This window comes from Temnothorax nylanderi, unplaced genomic scaffold (genome assembly GCF_030848795.1).
Source record: "Temnothorax nylanderi isolate EJ_2023f unplaced genomic scaffold, tnyl_v1.0 TNYL_tig0727_pilon, whole genome shotgun sequence".
NCBI lineage: Eukaryota > Metazoa > Arthropoda > Insecta > Hymenoptera > Formicidae > Temnothorax > Temnothorax nylanderi.
The window spans coordinates 68,731-75,721 of NW_027249789.1; positions in this window are offsets into that span (position 1 = coordinate 68,731).

Consider the following 6,991-nt stretch of genomic DNA (forward strand, 5'->3'; position numbering starts at 1 on the left):
GTCTTCGCGTTTCTCCCCGTTCCTTTCCTCTTTCTTCCTTTTTTCCTTTCCATACCCATGCCCAGTTTCGTCTTCGCTTTCATAGCCGCCCATACGGCCGCCGCGGCGAGTCTCTCACTGACCGGCGAGTCCTTCGCGGTGACGCGCTCGCGCGCCCTCTCGGCGAGCAGTCGATCGGCGACGTGTCGTTCGGCGAGCTCGCCGCTTCGCGAATACGCTATGTCGTGCTCGCGACACGCCGCGTCCAACGGATTGATGCCTTTGTCGCCGCGCGCTAGTCTCTTCGCTAGACGCGTACCGGGTCCGCAAAACTGATAGCCGGGTATATGCAGCTCGAAGGGAAGAGCGTTTATCGCGCGATCGAGTAGACCGGCGCCGCGCATTCGGTCGCGGTTGCGGGAGGTTTTTTTCTTCTTCTCAATTCGAACGGAAACGTTTCGACGACTCACCGTTCAGAGCGAGCGCGCGGTTGCACTCGTAGCAGTCCTTGACGAGCGGCGGTGGACCGTCTATGTGCGTTCGCTGCCACGGACGATTGTAATGTTCCATACACGAGCGATATCTCTGCACCTCGGGATCCGCTTTTATATGTTCGGGCAAACGGTCCCACAGCAGTTGCACGTATTTCTCAAATTTACGCAACAAAACGATCTTCGGAACGAATTCCAGCTCCTCGGCCGTTAGATCGAGAATATCGCGCCTGTCCGTCAGTAGGATGGGAAACATCTCGATCACCGACGCGCGCACGAACGATTCGTTGCTTTTGAGATCGAATTTCTACGGATACGACGACGCGCTCGCGCTACTTATACTTGCGCGCGAGGCGTTTGCGCACGCGCGACGAAACGAAACGACGTCCGTGCTGCCCTCCCCGCCCCGGCGCTCGGGCGCGTTCGTCGCGCGAACGAGCGCGCGCTTGCGGAAAAGACCGAGAGAGAGAGAGCGAAAGAGAGAGGGCGCAATGCGATTCGTGCGACAGTCGGTGACGATAGGAGTCTCGAATGTGGATCGCAAAACGCAGGCAGGCTCGGGCGCGACCGAGGGAGGAAACGGAGAATCGCGCAGACACGGTCGTCTCCTGCCGAACGTCGTACGTTGCATCATCTGCGGTCCCTCTAACTGCGGTAAGACGAACGTTCTGGTGAGTCTGCTGGAACAAGCGCACGGTCTTCGTTTCGAGAACGTATACGTGTACTCGAAATCTCTGCAACAACCGAAGTATCGATATCTCGAACGATTGTTCGAGCCTATGGAGGAGATCAGCTATCGCGCGTTCTCCGACAATCGCGACGTCGTTCCGCCCGACGAGGCGCTTCCCGACTCGGTCTTCGTCTTCGACGACGTGTCCTGCGACAAGCAGAACAGAATGAGGGAGTACTTTTCTATGGGTCGACATTCGAATATCGATTGCTTCTATCTCTGTCAGACGTACGCCAAAATACCGAAACATCTCGTGCGCGATAACGCAAATCTGTTGATCCTGTTCAGGCAGGACGGCACCAATCTGCGGCACGTGTACGACGATCACGTGAACATCGACATGTCGTACGACGAGTTTCGCGCCTTCTGTCGCGAGTGTTGGCGACGCACCTACGGTTTCGCCGTGATAGACAAGGACAGCGCGTTGCGAGGCGGACGGTACAGACGGGGGTTCCACGACTTCGCCGTGCTGTAGAGCCGATCAGTGCGCTTCGCCGAACGACGCGAGTATGAGCGCGATCGCGGAAGAGAGGACCGCGCGAGAGATAGCCAAAACGCGCGCCTCGATTCGCAGGAAGTACGCAGCTCTCAGGGTCGGAAAAATGGAGAGCGAGATTGCTCTGGAAAAGAGGTACGAGCCCATCGTCAAACCTCTGAAACGGCTCGCCGATGACGCGGACCGCAGGGGTAAAGGACCGGGCAAAATTGACGACGACGACGACGACGACGACGGCAGCTTTACGCTCGCGAGAAAGATGAAAACGACGAAGAGAGCGAAGAAGGATAGTGACTACGGTGATGACGACGACGATGCAGGCGCCGACCTGGAGCGCGATTACGGGGAGGACGACGACGTATTCACGCCAATAAGGACAACGACGACCGTGGGAAAAAAAGGAGAGTCGCGTCCAGCACGGTTGAGTTCGGCTCCCGCGACGACGACGACTATCGCGAGCTCCACGCCGATCCACGCCGATTCGGTCCGGTTTTTACCCAGAGAACACGAGATCGTCTCGGAGACTACGACTCCACCCCCCGCGCTAGAGACGTCCGTCAGGGAGTCTTTGAGCACGGCGGAAGGTCGCGACGCTCTGAATAGCCAACTAGGACCGTTAGGGCGGGAGTACGTGGGCGCTCTTCTGAGCGGCGACAGTAAAAAGGAGATCGACCACGTCTACGGAGTGTATCTCGGCGAGCACGGCACGATGCTGGGTAACAAGCGATTTGACGTGGCCCCGGATGACTCCGTGATCATCGACGGTGTACGGTACAAGGGCACGCGCAATCTGTACGAGTTGATCTTCATGCGAATTCCCAACGCTCGCGTCTACACGGAGAAGGATAAACGAACGTACAGGAGTATACTTTTCGCCACCAGCGCTCACAAACGCGGTCGCAGCGCCGGCATGCCTGTCAAGGGTAACAGGGGACACAAGTACACAAAATAATAGCGCCGCTCGTACACCCGTCTCACACAGTTGGGACTACGAAGGGCGCCGGACTACCGTCGGCCATGCGACTGACCGACAACGCGATCGATTACGTTCACTGGGACGATCCCAACGAGCTGGTCGATCGACTTCGACTGCTAGACGCTTCTCGTCGGGCCGGCAACAACGCTCACGACAACGAAATTCTGTCGATAATCGAGGAACTTCGCGAGGCCGGTTTCGTCGTAAATTGATCGGTCGCGTCGATTGCGACGGCAGTACGTATCGCGCGCTCTCCAGCGCCTCCCCCGCGCGCGCGCGATGTCCGTGAACAAATTCGGCATGTCTCTGACAAATCGGAGCAACGGTGACGGAATCGACGGTGCGTCCACGGTGCGATTACGCTCCTCGATCGAATCCCTGCGTAACTACACGCGCAACAACGCGCTCTTTATGAGCGAGGGTTTCTACGACGCGAGGGAGCGCAAGATACGGCGGGTAGCCGCGCCGGAGATCGACACCGACGCGACGAACAAGAGCTACGTCGAGGACGCGATCGGACGATCGAAGAGAGGCGCGACCGAAGAATTGACAGGCGAAATAGCGGCGGTGAGGAACGACGCGCTTCTCTCGAATCGAAACTCTTACGACGCGCGGGATCGCAAGATACGGCGGGTAGTCGCGCCGGAGGTCGGCACCGACGCGACGAACAAGAGCTACGTAGAGGGCGCGATCGGGCGGCTCAAGAGCGTCGTGATCGAAGAGATCAAGAAGAACGACGCGACGCTGAGGAACGACGCGCTCCGCTTGAGTCAGGGCTCTTACCACGCGAGAGAGCGCAAGATACGAGGAGTAGCCGCGCCGGAGGTCGACACCGACGCGACGAACAAGAGCTACGTAGAGGGCGCGATCGGGCGACTCAAGAGCGTCGTGATCGAAGAGATCAAGAAGAACGACGCGACGGAAGAATTGAGAGGCGGAATCGCGACGCTGAAGAACGACGCGCTCCGTTTGAACGAGGATTCCTACGACGCGTCGGAGCGCAAGATACGACGCGTGGCCGCGCCGGAGTTCGACACCGACGCGACGAACAGGAGTTACGTGGAGGACGCGATCGAACGGTTCAAGAGCGCCGTGATCGAAGAGATCGAGAAGAAAAACACCGTCGATCGAAAGTTCACGGGCGTCATCGTGACAAACGCGAACCAGGGTTTGAGAGACGAAATCGCGAGGTTTCGAAACGACGCGCTTCTCTTGCGCGAAGATTCGTACGAAGCGTCGGAGCGCAAGATACGACGCGTGGCCGCGCCGGAGGTCGGCACCGACGCGACGAACATGGGCTACGTCGAGGGAGCGATCGCGGAGCTCAGAAAGAACTTCAAAGATCTGATAAGAGAATTTAGAAGCCAGTTCGTAACTGTGAGGAATACCGTGGATAAGCACGAAATCCAGATCGCCAGAATTCTGAGTATATTGAACCTTCTTGAGCAATGAGTGTGGAAAAACGGAGACTCGTGGAGGAATCGCACGCGCCGGCGCGAAAAAACTTTCCTCGCCGCCGCGTCGTGGTGCGCGGTTACGACGACCTGTGGCAGGCCGACGTGGTCGAGATGCGTCCCTATTCGCGCGAAAACGCGGGTCACAATTACATTCTGACGGTCATCGATGTGCTGAGCAAGTACGCCTGGGCGATCCCGCTCAAGACTAAGAGCGGAAAGGAGGTCGCGACGGCTCTCGGAAAGATCTTTCGCGAGGACGCGCGACACCCTAGGAATCTGCAAACGGACAAAGGAAAAGAATTCTACAACGCCGACGCGCGCAAAATCTTCGACGCGCGCAAGGTGAATCACTACTCCACGTATTCGGTGATGAAAGCGTCGGTGGTGGAGAGATTCAATCGCACGTTGAAAAACGACATGTGGAAGCTCTTCACGCTCCAGGGATCGTACAGATGGATAGACTCGCTGCCGCGCCTCTTGTCGAATTACAATCGTCGCAGACACAGAACGATCGGAATGCGTCCGGCGGACGTGACGCCCACCGTCGCCGAAAAACTGTTGCGCACGGTGTACAGTCGCGCGAAGATCGCCGCGCCGGCGAGATTTCGAGTCGACGATCCGGTGCGCGTGAGCAAATTCAAAACTATCTTCGAAAGGGCTACACTCCCAATTGGACCACCGAGATATTTCGCGTAGCCAAAGTACAAAGGACCAATCCCGTTACGTATCTGCTGAAAGACGTTCGCGGAGAAGCGATAGCCGGAGGATTCTACGAACACGAGTTGCTGCGCGTCTCCGATCCCGACGTCTATCTCGTGGAAAAAGTCCTGCGTAAGCGCGGCAATCGAGCGTACGTGAAGTGGCTGGGGATGGACAGTTCGCACAATTCCTGAATAGATAAGGCGTCTGTAGTGTAATACAAATAATTAGACATTCGTAAATACGCGCAACGTGTATTTTATTGTTAATAAAAAATTTACACATTCATTGGTTTGTTTCTTACGTACTATTAATTTTTCTACGATAAAACAATTTTAGAAAGCGCATGATATTGTTTTTTTTTACAACTGTATTCCGTAATGTCCCCACGGAAGCGTTTCCTCGCTGTCCAACGTCACGTATCGCTTATCGTCCGTGCGGACTGAGAGCTAGTTTTGCTCCGACACGGTGTAAACCTCGTGCAACCGTCGAGCGTATGCACGACTGGCGCGTCCTCAGCTCGCGCGCGTTCCGCAGGCACGCCACGTAATCCTCGAACGTGATCCTCTTAGCGACTACGTTTCTTTTAACACCCTTTATTCTCTTGGTGTCGTCGTGTCCGAGTACCCTGTAGGTGTACATCTTCGCCCTGAGGCCCACGAACTCCGTCATGATCGCGCCGTTGTTCTCGTCCTTCATCAGACCGGGCACCTTCTTGTTTGACCGCGCGGCATACCGTGCGCGTTATTCTCCGCGTAATCGCTCGTGTCGAACCTGTCTATGTCGCGTCTCATACGCTCGTACCGCGTCTTCGCACTCCAGCGAATAGATCAGACTATCGTATCCGTGTAAAGAATTCGACACCGGTCGCGGATAGAGCATGTAGTCGTAGTGGAAACTCGTAGAGACCGTCTTGGATATCTCGAGAAGTGCACATACCCACGTAACCGGCTTGTTGAATTTTAACCTCGAGCTTCCGCAGCTCGATCGCGACCAGATTCTCCGAGAAGACGCTTCGGCTGTGAAGTTCGGCCTGGCGATCACGCCTCCGCGCCGTATCTCCCGTCCCATCGCGTCACGAGACGCACGTCCACGTGAGCGCGCATGTTCTCCATCGTTTTGGCCGAAGACGGCATTGTTCTCAGTTTGTACATGTTCCGTTCGAACTCGTTGCTCGCGCGCGTCCTGAACGTCGTGTTCAGCTCGATGTAGCCGCGAAGCCACTGGTGACTGGCGAATCGCAGCACTCGACGAACGCGCGTCAGCCGCAAACCGAGTCGCAGACATTGCTGCAGGTTTCGATAGTGCGTCACGTAGCGCGATTTGTCGTAGAGAGTAGCGAGCAGTTTCTCCTGCCGCTTACCGGCGGTTTATCGCGCGTCGGGCACACGGCAGGTCCGCGTGGGCGTCGTGCAGTTCCGGCGGATACTCGAGATCCACCTCCAGAATGTAACCGACCTCGCTGTCCGTCGGCACGGTCGTCACGTCGAAATTCTCGGGGTCGTCGAGCCACTGGAAATTCGCGTACGGCAGTGATCGCCCATAGCCCAACCGTACAGATTGTTCACGTCGTAATACATAAGATACGTAGTGGGCTGGGACGAGTCGTACGTCGGTACGTGCCTGTTGTTGGCTCGCGCGTACCTGAGCGAACATTGACTGAGGCCACCGCGTATTCCGCGTTCCACGAACATCGCCATGTCGATGTCGGTGAGCAGCTCGAAACGCACGCCGGTGTACCTCAACATGGCGTCCCACTGTACCCCGGCAATGTATAATAATACGCGGGATCCAGCCCATAACTCGCTAAACACGTGTCCCGAAAATTTTCAAAGATATCCGCCAGAAGAAGCACGTCGGTCTTAGATACAGATCGCTGTACTCGCCGAGATCCCGCACGCGAAAACGTCGCCAGACCCTCGTCGCGTGCTCGTAATCGCTCTCGCTCGCGTCTCGTCGGTCAGGGAGCTGTAAAAGACCTCGGCGCGGCGGAAGCTCGGTCTCCCGCAGTTTGTCCTCGCTGTCGACGTACTCGTACGGAAATACTCCTTGCGAGTGAGCAGTATCGAGATCCTCCGTGCTCAATTCCGCGTTCTCGAGCGCGTTATTCTCAGCTTTCCTTTCCAGATAGACGCCAGGGTTCGATACTCGCGGCTAAAAATT